This window comes from Equus caballus, chromosome 23 (assembly GCF_041296265.1).
Source record: "Equus caballus isolate H_3958 breed thoroughbred chromosome 23, TB-T2T, whole genome shotgun sequence".
Classification (NCBI taxonomy): Eukaryota; Metazoa; Chordata; class Mammalia; order Perissodactyla; family Equidae; genus Equus; species Equus caballus.
This window is the reverse complement of record NC_091706.1, coordinates 17,782,521-17,798,134: the sequence shown is the minus strand read 5'-3', so window position 1 is coordinate 17,798,134 and position 15,614 is coordinate 17,782,521.

Here is a 15,614-nt window from a genome sequence, read left to right as displayed (position 1 = left end):
GAATTCCAAGGAAAAGGGCAGCCCCATTTCATCTGTGCAGAGCAGAGGCCTAGTTAAAAGGAGAGCTGCTTTTACCAGGATGACTGAAGCTGAGAAGATCATGACAGACACTGTGAAGTTCCCAGAGAAGAAACTGGGGCTTCCCAAAGGTGACCCATCCCCTGGAGCTCTTTTTGAGAGATATAGAAATAGATATTGGCCTTGTGACCTCTCAGCTTCTGAATCTCCACATGAGGCCTGGCCTGAGAAGATGCTCAGAGGCCTGGGGGGAGGGGTGCTTCACCTGCTGAACACAGGCCCCCTTTGCCATGCACACTCAACAGAATTCCACCCAGGTGACCACAGTAATAAATGGAGTAACAATATTCATGTGTTAAGGCTTCACCTTGCACTGGCTGCCTTGCCTTGCACAAGTACCCTAAGTCTCAGATCTCATCTATTATGTACGGAGATACTAAGATGTACTAATAGGGTTGGCCCTGAGAACTGGAATGAACAAGTAAAGGGCTATGAACAGTGTTAAGGGCTAATGTTCAGGAATGGGCAGGGGGCCCTGATGCAGTTACCACATGGACCATACCAGCCTCCAGATAGCCTGATGCCTTGGAAGTGCCTGCACAGGTCAGAAGGACAGTGACACATCAGGGTGGGAGTCCACTACACTAAATTAAGAATTCATCATCTCTGATTCTCTGCAGGACAAGTGACTAGAAGGATGCTCACAGTCTGCTGGTCATTGTTTTTACAGAGGAGCCATCAAAAGTTTTAACTCCCCCTCGGACCAATCAGTGAATCTAATAGGAATGGTTCCTGGGAACCCCAGGTAAAGACCCATCAAGGCATTAATGTCAGTGGACAGAGACAATAAAGGCAGAGCTGTTCATCACGCACTGCAAGATCCAGGATGGCAGGACACGTGGCTCTTCGAACAAAGGACAGCAAGCTTTTTATAAGGCAGAATGTATCAGACAATTGCCTTCAGTTGCAGGTATTGATACAGTCATGCATGTATCAAGGGCCCACTATATGTCCAGGTTCTGTGTTAATTAGGAACTGTAAACATGGTTATCTTAGTAAGGGGTGGAAGAGAATTCTTTTTGTGACTGTTCCCTTATTAGGAAGTATTATTTAGCAAATAGAAAGATGGAAAAGTAAAAGGAAGAACTTTATGGACTTCCACCTTCAAACAATTACTGTTAACGTTTTGATGCATCTCTTTCCAGATTTTGCTATGCGTATTTTTACATTGCTTAAATAAAATGTACTTTAAAAGAAAAACACACTATCATAAATATTTTTGCTATTATAGTCTTTCATAAATGACATTTTCAATGATAACATCCTATTAAGTGGTAGAATATTAAATTCTACTTTTTCTTGACATTTGGGTAGTTTCTAATTTTTTGAAATTTTAATACTTCGCTCCTCATGTTTGATCATAATTGTACTTTCTTATAAATGGCCCTATTCCAAATAGCATAAGGCTTCTCCTAAATGGCTGATTAACCCAGGGTTCTGCCCTGGCTGACTGGCTTTTCTCTTTTTCCAGCCTCCTTAGATGAATTACCCCCTCATGTGGTTAGCTATTTCAGTGCTATATTTTCCTAAGTTTCAGGCCAATGAAACCAACTGCTTGCTAAACATCCTCAAGGTACAATCTTCCAAACTTAACCCATTGTCTTCCTCTGCCCCCAACCTTCTTTTACTCTTAAAGTCCCAGGATCAAGTAGTAGCACCTGGACACCCAAGCAAGAAACACAAGAGCCATCCTATACTCCTTTCTCTTTATTTTCTCCATAGCTAGTCAGCTACTAGGTGATGAAGTGGAAAAATATGCTGGGCAGAGAAATCCTAGGGTTCTCATAGTCCATTCCATTCCTGCCAAATAGACTGTAAGATCCTTTAGGTCATGAGCTGTATTGTTGAAGTTAACTTTTAATCATATTAGTAATATAAGTTCACATTATCTGAGTCAAAATTAAAACATTTCTCATTAAGACTAAATATCCCATTGTGTTATTCTGATTTTTAGCATTTCTTACTTTCTGACACAATATGATGTTTCAAGCTCTTCATATAGTTTTCTCTGCACCAGCCCTGGCTTCAGCTATTTCTCCAAGTAGCTCTGATTCCTGTAATGGAGAATGGTATTTAGAAGCCAAGGTCAAGGTACTAGATGTGTTCATTATTATTAGGATGTTGCTGCTTCTAGGTCCAATCAGTGGACAGAAGTAGAAAATATGTGTATATATATATATACACACGCACACTTTCACACATTTAATCAATTTCTCTATACAACGATATGGTGAAAATTGTGAGTTCACATCAATACCTCCAATTGCAATCCAACACTGCAGGGTTCATTCTAGCTTCCTCCCTCCATGTTTGTAATTTGTCTCTCCAACAGTGAGAAATCTGGTTCCATTATCCTTAATATATTTACATGATCAATCTGTACGTAAGCAATCTCTCATCGCCATCACCATCCCCTCCATGTGTGGCTGTGCTCTTCTACCACTTGTGCTTAGACATCAACATGCCTGGCAGCCGTGTTATGTAGACACCAACACCTGCACCAGGCAACCAGTCTATGCCAAGGTCCTCTTCACCTGCTTGGGCTCTGACACGCTGCTCTGGGACAGTGCAACACCTCTTTAACTGCCCCCTCCATCCCCCTTTTGTGTGGATGCCTATTATTCTTGGCTCACCTAAGGAATGTAAGAATGAATTATTCAGGAAGGGAAAAGAAAGAGAAATACTGTATCTTCTCCCAGCTTTATTGAGGCCTAATTTACATGCAAAAAACACGTATTTAAAGTGTACAACTTCATGAATTTTGATAATGAAATCAAATCAAGATAAGAAACATTCATTTGGAGTTTTTTGAAATTAAATTTTTTATTTTGAGATAAACGTAGATTCACATGCAGTTGTAAGAAATAACAGAGAGATCTCCTGTACACTTTACCATTCCCCTCAATCATGACATCTTACAAAACTATGGTATAATACCACGACCAAGACATTGACAGTGATATAGTTGAGACACGGAACATTTCTATCACCACAAGTATCCCTCACATTGCCATTTTATAGACACACTCACTTTCTTCCTGCCCCTACTCCCCCAATCTGTTTTCCATTTTTATAACTTTGCCATTTCAATAATATTTTATATATATGGACTCGTGTACTATATAACTTGCTGGAATTGGCTTTTTTTACTCAGCTGAATTCTGTGGAGACTCATCTAGGCTGTCATGTGTATCAACAGTTCATTCTTTTTTATTCCTCAGTAGTATTCCATGGCATAGATGTACTACAGTTTAACTGCCAGTTGAATAACAGCTGTGTTGTTTCCAGTTTTGGCTGTTACAATGAAAGCTTCTATGAACATTTGTGTATAGGTTTTTGCACGAATATAGGTCTTCATTTCTTTCTGATAAATGCCCAGAAATGTAATCACTGAGTTGTTTGGCAGTTTCATGGTTAGTTTTTTAAGAGTCTATGAAACTGTGGCTATACCATTTTAAATTTCTATCAGCAATATATGAGTAATCCAGTTTCTCCTCATCCTTGCCAGCGTTTGGTATTGTCATTAAACTTTTTGAGCCATCATAGTGATATCTCATTGTGGCTTTAACCTGCATTTCCTGAATGACTGACGACAGTGAACATTTTCACATGCTCATTTGCCATCTGTATATCTTCTTGGATACAATGTCTCTTCATGTTTTTGCTCATGTTCTAATTGGGCTGTTTGCTTTCTTACTGCTGAGTTGCCAGAGTTCTTTATATAATCTTGATACCAGCCCTACAGTGGATATGTGTTTTGCAAATATTTTCTCCCAGTCTATCACCTGTCTTTTCACCCTCTTAACAGGGTCTTTTGCAGAGCAATAGTTGTAAGTTTTGATGAAGTTCAATATATCAGATTTTCCTTTCATGTTCATACTTTTGGCGTCACAACTAAAGACTCTTTGCAAAGTCTTAGATCATGAAGACCTTCTCCTATTTTTCTCCTAAAATTTTTATAGTTGTATGTTTTACAGTTAAGTCTGTGGTCCATTTTGAGTTAATTTCTGTGTAAGGTGTGAGACTCACACTGAAGTTTTTTTTTTGGCTTATGGATGTGCACTTGCTCCAGCACTATTTATTGAAAGGTTATCTTTACTCCATTGAATTGCTTCTGTACTTTGTTAAAAATTCATTGAACACATTTGTGTGGGTCTATTTCTGGCTTCTCTATTCTGTTCCATTACTGTTTTTTTTCTCTCTCTCTGTTAATACCACATAATCTTGATTACTATAGCTACAGCAAGCTAAGTCTTAAAATTAGGTAGATTGATTTTTCCCACTTTATTCTTTTTCCTAATTGTTTTAGCTATTCCAGTTCCAGTTCCTTTCTTTTTCCATATAAATTGTGGAAAACCTTTTCTACTAAAAATCTGCTGGGATTTTCCTAGCAATTGTGTTAAATGTATATATCAGTTTGGGGAGAATTGACAACTTTAGTATGTTGAATCTTCCAACGCATGCACATGGTATAGCTCTCCTTTTATTTAGGTTTTCTCAAATTTCTTTCATCACACTGTGTAGTTTTCAGCATAAAAGTCCCCTGTGCGTGTTTTGTGAGATTACAGCTAAGTATTTTAATTTTTAGTGACTGTCAGTAATACCGAATTTAAAATTTTTGTGTCTACATACTCATTGATGGCATACAGCAATACAATATATTTTTTATGGTTATTTTATATTCTTTGACTTTGCTGAACTCACATATAAGTTCTAGGAGGTTTTTTGGTAGACTCCTTGAGGTTTTCTATGTACCCAATCCTTTCTGATCTCTATGCCTTAGTGCATTGGCTAGAACTTCCAACGTTATGTTGAATAAGAGTGGTGAGAACAGACATCCTTGCCTTATTCCTGATCTTAGAGTGAAGGCATTCAGTATTTCGCCATAAATATAATGTTAACTGTAGGTTTTTTGTAGATTTTCTTTATCAAGTTGAAGAAGTAATCCTCTTTTGCTATTTTTCTGAGTTGTATTTTTTGTTTGTTTTAAAGTTAATTTTTAGTGAGTTTCTGATAGTTTACAATCTTGTGAAATTTCAGTTGTACATTATTGTTTGTCAGTCATGTTGTAGGTGCACCCCTTCACGCTTTGTGCCAACCCCCACGCCCCCTTTCCCCTGGTAGCCACTAATCTGTTGTCTTTGTCCACATGTTTAAATTCCTCATGTGAGTGGAGTCATTGGGAGTTGGTTTTTTTAATCATGAATGGGCATTTAATTTTGTCAGAATTTTTCTGCATTAATCTTTCCATAACTTTCTTGTAATTTTTTTTTCTTTAGTCTGTTTATAAGGTGGATTACATTGACTTATTTTCTAACGTTGAACCAACCTTGCCTCCCTGGAATAAATGCTACTTAGTTATGGTGTATAATTCTTTTTATACATGGCAGAATTCTGTTTACTAATATTTTTAAAGGATATTTGCATATACATTTACAAATACTGGTCTGTAGTTTTCTTTATTTTTGTACTGACTTTTTCTCATTTTGGTATAAAGGCCAAAATGAATTCAGAAAATGAATCAGAAAGTGTTCCCTCATCCTCTATTTACTGGAAGAGATTTTGTAGAATTGGTTTTAATTCTTTAACCATTTGGTTGAATTCTGCAGTGCAACCATCTGGGTCTGGAGATTTCTTTCTTGGGAGTTTTTAAGTTAAATATTCTTTTCCTTTATAGGTACAGAGTTATTCAAATTGTTTATTTCATAGGTCTTTACATGGGAAGAGGTGCAGAGGTTTCAAAAGACTAGAAAATAGAGCACAAAGTAGAAAAGCGAGCAAAGAAATAAATGATGGAGAATGGAAGCTGAAAGAAGGAGAGAAGAAAATGATTTCATAGAACAAGCCTAGAATGGACAATTTCTGGAAGATGGCATCTTACCTTGGGTTTCTGCATTGAAGGTATAAAGCTCACTGTCAGGCGATGACCTCCCCCAGCAGAGAGTCCAAAACAGCGTTATTCCTGGTTATTTCTGGTGGATTCCAACATGATTCAACATAGCTGGTACTTCAGGTTTATGCTCTCAGGTGACAGATCATCTTCATCAGCAGCAGGAGCACTAATATTTATTGATAATTTACTATGTGCTATGAAGCCAACAAATATTAGTTTCTGTAATCCTTAAAAGAAATCTTGTGAGCTAGATATGATTATAATCCCAATTTGAAAGATGGGAAATCTGAGGTTTAGGGAGGTTACAACTAGTAGACGATGGAGCCTGGATTCAATGCCAGCAGAGCCTGTGCCTGTATCTTATTCTACAGTACTCCATGTTCTTGGACACCTTTTTCAAGTTTGTCCTCCTAAAACTCCTCCTCCCCTCCCCCTTCTCCTCCTTCTCTTAATCTTAGGCCTCCTTTTCTTTACATAGATCCCACACATAGAGTCATGTTCTATCTTGTAAGAGGTGGATCACTCAATTCTATTTCCTATCACAGAGCTAAGGTATTCACACTGGTCTTCTTTCCAGTAGTTACTAATCCAGTGAAATCACTATCAGTCTTCAACAAGAATTCAAATAGAGGAAGTGCTCTATCTAGAGTTCCATTTCCAAACAGGTGATTTGTTCATTCTGCGTCATGGCCTCCTTCCTTCCTCTCTTCCCCAGAAGCCTCTGCCATATCTAAACATGAGGCTTTCTATTGCAGGTTAGGCCCCAAACACACTGATCAACCGTGGCTTCCTGCAGACATTTGAAGGGCAGCACATTCCTTTTCATCCTCTCTTTTCTAAAGAAATAAATCTCTATTTCAATCTTTGTTCCTAGGGAACTGCTCTCCCTTTCTTCTTCCCATACTCTCTCTTTTTTCACCCAGTTACTTACCATCTCAATGTCTGTTCTGTTCATTTTAAAACAATACAGTCAAAACTGAAGGGAGGAGGGGCTACTGCTCTGTGTTGTGCTCATTTTAATTGGCCCATCCTTACGTTCATGTAGAAAAATTTCAACCTGAAAAATGACAGAGGCAGCTGAAGCCCAGATAGAACTTTCTCTGATCTTCATCTATGCAGGAGGTTGACACATTTGTAAAGAGGACACAGAGTTCTTCACTTTCAAAGTCCAATTCCAAATAAGATAAATCCCTGACCAGTAAAAACAGTGGTTGCTAAAACCCTTAAAAGGGTTTGGGTCAAAACAATACTGAGACTGGCTTCTTGTGGTTATGTATAATCATATCTCTCTAGTTATGAGGTATGTTACATTTGCTTGCTGTGTAATTTTGACTAGTTAATCTTTATGCAGCTGAGTTTCCTCATCTATGAAATGAGGATAATAGAAATAACTGCACCACAGGGTTGTCATGTGGAATAAATTATAAATACATCTTAGAACTTCACCCATCACTGGAAGTTTAAATATGTGCAACCTATTATTATCATTCATTTAAAATGCCAGACCTCCTCTTTCTTACTTTAGTAGTATCAATTTGCCACTTATATATCCTCCCCTCCTTCCTCCACAAAGAATGTATTTATTTAATACCTAACATGTGCCAGACACCATGCTAGGCTCTGGAATACAATGATAAGCACAAAGGGAGTCTCTGCCTTCATGGATTTTACAGTCTAGCGGGAGACCAAGCAGAAATTAAATAAGCATACATCATGTAAACGTCCTGTGATACATTCTATGAAGGGTTCATGAGCTGGTTGATGGTGCCAAGGGAGTTTAAAAGATGGGGATTTGGCCTAACCAGGGAGGAGGGGTCTTCCTCTAGCATCCCTCAGGAGCTGAAATGGGTGAAGACCGAAAAGGTGAGGAGACAACTCAGCAAAGCAGGGAGGGAGGGGTGTCCCAGGCAGGGGAATCTGGCTGATGAGAACAGAGAGGGTGAGGAGGGAGGAATTTGATGCAACAAGAAGAGACAAAAACCTCAGAAGGCACAGACTATGCAGAGCACTCTACGCCAAATCAGCTAATTAAGACTTGGAGCAAGGGGAGGCCAGAAAAAAATTTTGAGTTAGGTTTTATGTGTATGTGTAGGGTATTTAGATTTTAGTAGTATTATTTGAGTTTCCAAAAGATTACTATGCATGAATTAATATGAATTAATGAATTACTGTGAATTCATGTAAAGAATGGTTTGGAGGGGGCTAAACAGGATGAAAGACCAGTGAGAAGGCTATTGCAGTAATCTATGAGAGAGATGATGTCAGCATGGGCTATGCTGGTGGTGGCCAAGGTGGAGTGATGAGGACAGATGCGAGCAGCATTTATTCTTAACATTTGGAGATGTATGAGGTTGAAGATGGGGCAAGGAGAGCTGGGTTCTGTGGATGACTTCATTAATTCAAATGAGACTGAACATTTTTCCTTTTGTTTCCCTCCAGTGCCCAGGAGGTCTAGGTTGATAGAACATATGGGGTCTTTTTTAGAGCTGGAAGAGACAGCAGACCTAAAACATTTGAGAAAGCCTACTTAGGCATCCTGATTAGCCCAAACCAAAGAGGAAGTTGACCTTCAGCCCTTGTCTTTGTTCTTTCCACCTGCAGAAGTCCTTTTCGGTTGCTCTCTGACTGGAGTAAACACCACTCCCTGTCACCTTATCCCTTTGAGGGTCAGTTCTACTATATTTCCACTGGGACATGATTCTCACTGACAGTAGAAAGTTTGGCATCCAGACTGTGGTTGTGAAATACTTGCTCTTCTCCAGAACTATCAGCACTTCTGGGAAACACATCCCATTGCCAAACACTCACTGGTCCTGAAGGGACCCTATTATTTTGGGAGTTAGTAAAGGAAATAATATTTTAAAAAACCCAAGTGGCACTCTCTTTGGGCATCAAAATGTGTAAGTGATAAAATGCCATGGGCCCTCTCCATAGTGTAGTGGTTAATTTTGGCATGCTCAGCTTTAGTGGCCTGGGTTTGCGGGTTTGGATCCTGGGCATGAACCTATACCACTTGTCAGCCATGCTGTGATGGTGACCCACATATAAACTGGAGAAAGACTGGCACCGATGTTAGCTCAGGGCTAACCTTCCTCAAGCAAAACAAAGAAGATTGGCAACAGAGGTTAGCTCAGGGCTAATCTTCCTCAGAAAAAAAAAAACAAAAACAAAAAAACAAACAAAAAATCCACTTACTAGACTTAAAGACCAGGGAGTAAATGGGGCTGGATGCCACTCAGATTCTATGTGTCAGAAAAAATACATGTGAGCTTGATGAAATAACCCAGGACCAAGTATTCTCCTCAATGGAATAATTAGACAACAGAGGTGGTCAATTTAGAAAAGCTAACTATCTTATTCTGTCCCTACCTTTCACTTTTTATTACAAACAAAACCCAATCCTTAGGCAGATTTCAGAGCACAGGACACAGACTGCTAGATGTCAAACTGCTGTGAGCGGTGTCCATGTTTTATTCATCTTTGCAACCAAGCACATCCATGGTGCTCATCACGTCATAGATTCTCAGGGAATGTTGGATAAAGGATTCCTCTAGATTTTCATAGGGTATTTCTATGGTATGGGGAATTAATCACATTTTGCCCCAGTCAGTGGAGATGGATGCTTCCTGTATTCTGTGTTTATTTTGAACACATTTTATCTACAAGGATGTTCTAAAATGAAATAATAAGGAAATCAGTTTTAACATGATTTTACTTATAGAGATCTATATACTCTATATACTTGCTGACTAGGTGAAGATAAGGATGCTGTCCCTGGAAGGTGCTTTTGCGACCTAAATTGCACTAGAATGAGGTTATTAAGGTAGGAGGAAGGGAAAGTAAGAAAAAATCACAGCTTAATTTCTAGACAGGATTGCTGTTTTAAAAATGAATTTCAGGTGTTTCTCATGTACCTGGCACAGGCACTAGAGATTTAACGGTGGTTTGTGATTTGAAATGACCCAGAAGATAGCCCAAGGGTCCTTTGAAGCAGTTGGTCTGTTTTCTTGACTGCTGTTCTGTACTTTCCCACCATCAGCTCCCTATCAGGGCTCCATTCCTTCTGCTCTGTCCTGGTGGACACAGTCCCCTGACCTCCTTCTTGCATTACTCTAGTCTCGACTTTTCCTTGTTGCTAGAATACTCTGTTATTGGTTCTCAAATTGTGGTTCCCAGACCAGCAGCATTTGCATTGCCTAGGATCTTATCAGAAATGGAAATCCTTGGGGCTCAACCTGGACATACTCAAGAAGAAACTGTGGCTGTGGGGTGGGGCTCAGCAATTTTGTCTGAACAAGCAGGTGATCACCAATGTGAGAACCACTGCTGTACGTAGAGCTCAGTGCTGAGCATATCACCCATTTGCCCAACACCCTTTATTGCCTTCCTGCCAACAACCACGTGAGTGTGTGTATGCATGTCCTTCTACCCAAGCCCTTCTGCAATCGAGCACCAGCTCATGTGTCCCTATCCACCGAGGTGTGTTCCACACTGTCATCCTCACGGGTTACCCACTCTTCCCTCTGCTCTCCTGCCTCCTCTCTCTGTTAATGTTGGGTCCTCTGCTAGGAATGCCCCCTCTCCTCCCTCTCCTTGTAGAAACCTTACTCATTCTCTAAAGCCCGCTTAATATTTCTCTAAGGAATTCATACCTGTGCCTTTAAAATCAAATAGTTCTGAAGGGTTTATAAACAGCCACAACAGGCCCTCTCCCACCTCACAACCCCAATGCTTCCTATCTCCCCAGTTCCTTTCCCCACAGAAACCACTTTAGCCATTTCTATTTTAGTTCTTCTTGCTTTTACCTCTATTTATATAACTAATATGCAAATACTTCTATTCAAAAGTAATTTTAAAATGTTATTTACTATCTTCTTGCCATGGTAGATAAACTTTGAATAGATAAAATTGTAGGTGGATAAAATTTGGTCAACACCCCATTCCCCTCTTCCCTCTTCTCAATCTCTCCTCAGTTAAATCTTGCTCATTCCAAGTTCACCTTGGCATGAAAGGTGACCCCTTTGCTGGAATACTTTCAGATACTGCTCCTCTTCTGCTCCCACAGAGCTTTGTATCCCTTGGTGCATTGTATCTCCCGGCCATTGTATTATAGCCCCATTTGTATGTGTGTGTCTCTCATCCCCACCAGCTTGTACGAGCCAGGCAAGTCTAACGTGTCTTTTACTTTCTGTGAATCCTCCCAGGGCAAAGCACAGGGCCTGGGATATAGTACACACTGAGTAAATGTGGCAAATTTAAGCATAAAGTAAAATATTTGCCTCACCTTTGAAGCTTGGTGGTGTGACAACAGTACTAGGAATGAGTCTTCCCTTCCCAAAGCGGTTTTCCAACATTATTGTGGGGAATATTAAACTGGAGTCAGGAGACTTGAGCCACACCGTCTTCTTGGTGAGTTCTTCTAAGACCTTTGGAAAGGCACTTAATGGCTTCACTTCTACTTTTCCATCTAAAGTGGCACCAATAATATCCATGGGCAGAGTTGTAGTGAGGACCAAATGCAACAGCGTATGTTATCAAATGTAAGGTATTGCATCGATTACTTATGTTTAAAATGAAAAGGCCACCCATTTTCTGATTCCACATAGGGCTATAAGGAACATTAAGAACTGCTTTTAAATAGAAAACTTCATTTTTAGACTATCCAGGGGGGTCTTTCTTCCAAGATCAGGCTAAGAGTTTTTCAAGGGAAATAATTGTATTCTTATCATCTGAAATTTGAAGCAAGAAAATTCTAACCTTTAGGGCCATTTGTCTATTCTTACTTGACTTTCTGTATAGCGTTACTTCAATATTTTCAATAATTATTTTCTTGAGGTCATGTTGGTTTATTACATTGTGTAATTTCAGGTGTACATTAGGCTTTGAAGGGACTTCAAGCTTTACCTTTATTTGATGGTTGAAAAAGAAAATCAACCAAAGGCACATTTTCTAAGCCCTCATCAGGCTCTAACCATTAGAAAAATGTGAGGTTCGGTTCTATCAAAACTAGCTAAACCTTAAATGTATAACCAGCTCTCAATCACCAAGGTTAATGGGACTGCATGCATACACTTATATTTTACATTAATACAGTGCTTTTTACTTCTTCAAAGCACTTTTCACTGTATTGAGTATGTAAAACAGGCTGATTTTGTTTTTTGAAATCCACAAGTAAGGCAAAAAAGATATCTTAGAATCAATAAGCTCAACTTTGTACCTTTCCAAAGCTATTAGAACTAGTAAAATTGTCTAATAGGACTTTCATTGCCCTACTCTTTTCTAGACTTCACTCAACTAAGGCCAGAAATAACTGAAAGATCTGGAGAAATCTCCAGAGGAGAGGAAGCCAAGGACTTGGGCAATCCACAAACTGGACCATTAGCTCCAGAGTAATTGAGAATAATTGACTGTATGTGTGGCTATAGCCATAAAACAGAACACAAAGTAGAAAAGCAAGCAAGGAAAAAAAGGATGGAGAATGGAAGCTAAAAGGAGGAAAGAAGAAAATGATTTCATAGAATAAGCCTAGAATGGAAAATTTCTGGAAGATGGTATCTTACCTTGAGTTTCTGCATTTTCATGTTTCTGACACACAGAGAGTCTGGGAAGCATCCATCCCCCATTTACTCCCTGGTCTTTAAGTATAGTAAGTCTGGATTTTTTGTTTAGTTTTTTGCTGAGGAAGATTAGCCCTGAGCTAACATCTGTTGCCAATCTTCCTCTTCTTTTGCTTGAGGAAGATCACCCCTGAGCTAACATCCATGCCAGTTTTCCTCCACTTTATATGTGGGTCACTGCCACAGCATGGCTGATGATCTGAACACAGACCAGCGCGTGTGAGTAACAGCCCCTCCCCCCCGGCAAAGCCAGTGGGCACAGCCATCTTGCCACAAGGCGGAGAGCTCATAACACGTGGCTCTTGACCCCCATCTAGTGGCGACAGGCTGTAACTGCAACTGAATTCTACCACCATGCACAAAATCCGCTCCTCTACCATCCAGCAATTTATAAAAGCCCCAGACCAGAAGGAAAACAATAAAAACATAGAATTAAGTCCTGAGGACTTGGAATTAGGTAAACTAAGTGATGATGAGTTCAGAGCAGCTATAATCAAAAAACTCAATGAGGTAGAGAAAAGATAGAGAAACAAGCCGAGTTCTGGAGTTACTTCACAAAAGAGATTGAAATCATAAAGAAGAATCAAACAGAATTACTTGAGATGAAAAACACAATGGACCAGATAAAACAGAATACGGATTCCCTGAATGCCCGTGTAGACAACATAGAGGAGAAAATTAGCATAATCGAAGACAGACAGGCTTAATGGCGCCAGACAGAGGAAGAAAGAGAACTAAGAATTAAAAAAAATGAGGAAAATCTCTGAGAGATAATGGATTCAGTGAGGAGTAAGAACATAAGGATCACAGGAATTCCCAAGAATATGGAAAAGGCAAATGGAGCAGAAAGTGTGCTTAATGAAATTATTGAAGAGAACTTCCCAAATCTAGGGATCGATGGAGAAATGTGTGTAGAGGAGGGTTTTAGATCTCCTAGATTTGTCAATGTAAAAAGAGCTACCCCACGGCACATAATAGTAAAGTTGGCAAAAAGGAAAGATAAGGAAAGAATACTCAGGGAAGTAAGAAGAAAAAAGAGAATAACCTATAAAGCAGCCCCTATCAGACTGTCAGAGGATTTCTCTACAGAAATCCTACAAGGTAGGAGAGAATGGAGTGACATATTCAAAGCTTTAAAGGATAAAAATCTTCAGCTAAGAATACTCTATCCAGCAAGAATTTCCTTCAGATATGAGGGAGAAATTAAATCTTTTCCAGACAAAAAAAGTTAAGGGAATTTGCAACTAAAAGCCCTCCATTGCAAGAAATCCTCAAGAAGGCTTTCATACATGAAAAAAGAAAAAAGGGAGAAAGGGGACACAATCCACAGACTAGGGAGACTGATGGATAGAACCAGAACAGGATAGCAAATATTCAATTAGAGCATTAGGGTAAAGGTAAGGAAACTACCAAAACAAGGACGATCTTAGCACTCTAACTACCAATTAATAAGACGAGTTGGAATAAAAAATGAAAATAATTATTTAGGAGGGGAAGAGCAAAGGGTCTAAAGCAGTATTGGTCAAGTAAGTAAGAGACCACCAGAGAATAGACTATATTATACACGAGATTCTAAATACAAACTTCAAGGTAGACACTAAAATAAAGTACAGAACAGAGTCACAAATCATAAATAAGGAAAAATCTAAGAAACCCAGCATAAGAAATTGCAGTATTAAATGGGTAGTCTAAAGCAAACAGGAAAAGAAATGCAGGAAAACAAGATAATGAGCGACAGATTAACAGCATTAAGTCCACATGCATCAATAATCACTCTCAATGTGAACAGATTGAACTCTCCAATAAAAAGACACAGAGTAGCAAAATGGATTAAAGAACATGATCCAACAATTTGTTGCCTCCAGGAAACACACCTCAGCCCCAAGGACAAACACAGACTCAGGGTGAAGGGGTGGAGGACAATACTTCAAGCAAATAGCAAGGAAAAAAAGAGAGGTGTTGCAATTCTCATATCAGACCAAGTGGATTTCCAAATAAGACAGGTAAAGAGAGACACAGAGGGACAATATATAATGATCAAAGGGACACTTCATCAAGAAGAAATAATGCTTATAAATATCTATGCACCCAACACAGGAGCACCAAGATTCATAAAGCAACTATTAACAGACCTAAAGGCAGATGTTAAAGACAACACAATAATAGTAGGGGACCTCAACACCCCACTCACATCAATGGACAGATCATCCAGACAGAAAATCAACAAGGAAATAGTGGAGCTAAATGAAAAACTAAAACAACTGGACTTAATAGACATATATAGATCACTCCACCCTGAAGAAGCTGAATACACATTCTTCTCAAGTGCACATGGAACATTCTCTAGGATAGACCATATGTTGGGAAACAAGGCAAGCCTGTACAAATTTTAAAAAATTGAAATAATAACAAGCATCTTCTCAGATCATAGTGCTATAAGGCTAGAAATGAATTACAAGAAAAAAGCTGAGAAAGGCACAAAGATGTGGAGACTAAACAACACACTACTGAACAAGCAATGGATCATTGAAGAAATTAAAGAAGAAATAAAAAAATACCTGGAAACAAATGAAAATGATAGCATGCCATACCAACTCATATGCGATACAGCAAAAGCTGTATTAAGTGGAAAATTCATCGCAATACAGGCACATCTTAACAAACAAGAAAAATCTCAAATAAGCAACCTTAAAGCACACCTAACTGAACTAGAAAAACAGAACAAATGAAGCCCAAAGTCAGCAGAAGGAGAGAAATAATAAAAATCAGAGCAGAAATAAATACTATTGAAACGAAAAATGAAGTAGAAAGGATCAATGAGACAAAGAGCTGGTTTTTTGAGAAGATAAATAAAATTGACAAACCACTAGCCAGACTTACAAAGAAAAAAAGGGAGAAAGCTCAAATAAACAAAATCAGAAATGAGCGAGGAGAAATAACATCAGACTCTGCAGAAATACAACATATTATAAGAGAATACTACAAAAAACTATATGCCAACAGAATGGATAACCTAGAGGAAATGG